Source organism: Chiloscyllium plagiosum, unplaced genomic scaffold (assembly GCF_004010195.1).
Source record: "Chiloscyllium plagiosum isolate BGI_BamShark_2017 unplaced genomic scaffold, ASM401019v2 scaf_75023, whole genome shotgun sequence".
In the NCBI taxonomy this organism is placed as follows: domain Eukaryota; kingdom Metazoa; phylum Chordata; class Chondrichthyes; order Orectolobiformes; family Hemiscylliidae; genus Chiloscyllium; species Chiloscyllium plagiosum.
In genome coordinates this window covers 288-1,306 of record NW_025184810.1, presented here as the reverse complement: position 1 = coordinate 1,306, position 1,019 = coordinate 288, and the positions used below count along the sequence as shown (strand labels likewise).

General features: G+C 47.4%; 1 non-coding gene across 1 annotated transcript; it reads left to right on the top strand.

Annotated features, from left to right (window-relative positions):
• The first annotated feature begins 740 nt into the window (after positions 1-740).
• trnac-gca lies at positions 741-812 on the top strand. The gene has a single exon. It is a non-coding gene; the product is annotated as a tRNA-Cys (tRNA).
• Positions 813-1,019: the final 207 nt, after the last annotated feature.

The window sequence follows — 1,019 nt, the reverse complement described above, 5'->3', positions numbered from 1 at the left end:
CCTCATTCCTGAAGAAGGGCTTATGCCTGAAACGTCGATTCTCCTGTTCCCTGGATGCTGCCTGACCTGCTGCGCTTTTGCAGCAACACATTTTCAGGTCTGATCTCCAGCATCTGCAGACCTCACTTTCTCCTCAAAGATTTCAACCTACTGCGAATCCTCTCACAAGGATGCCTTCCTTGAAGAAGCTCTCTTCCTCCCTCTACAAAGATTTCAGTGAGTCCCTCTCTCACTGCACCCCCCAGGTCATCTCCTCTGCACAGAAGCTCTTCTGCCACAGCCTCATTCCTGAAGAAGGGCTTATGCCCGAAACGTAGATTCTCCTATTCCCTGGATGCTGCCTGACCTGCTGTGCTTTTCCAGCAACACATTTTCAGCTCCTTCTGTAATGAACAGCTGAAGGACACGAAGATCCATGTTGCATCGTGAGATGTTGCAAAATACGCACTGCAGTGCCAAAACGAGAGCTTGAAAGCATTGCATGTGCATTCGTTCAGCGCCGATGCAATCTATGAGGGCATGTGCGCAATATCTTACGTCCACCTAAACTCTGCCACTCAGCCATTTCCATTGCCGATGCAAATGCTATTGAAGTCAGACAGTCATTTTGGAGTTACGTTCCACATGCAAAACATCTCTGCTGCACGTAAACTGTTGAAAGGCGCAGATAAGAGAGTTGTTTTAGACAATTGTCACTGTATTATGCGGAAAGTGTAAACATGTAACGCAGCATCGTGGTTGGGGGTGTAGCTCAGTGGTAGAGCATTTGACTGCAGATTAAGAGGTCCCCAGTTCAAATCTGGGTGCCCCCTTTGTACAAGCAATTTCCCTGTACCTGAGCAGTTTTTCAAGTTGCTTCCGTAGCCCATTCTGCACAGGGCAGACTTAGGAAGGGGTATTTTGCGCAATATCTTACGTCCATCTAAACTCTGCCACTCAGCCATTTCCATTGCCGATGCAAATGCTATTGAAGTCAGACAGTCATTTTGGAGTTATGTTCCACATGCAAAACATCTCTG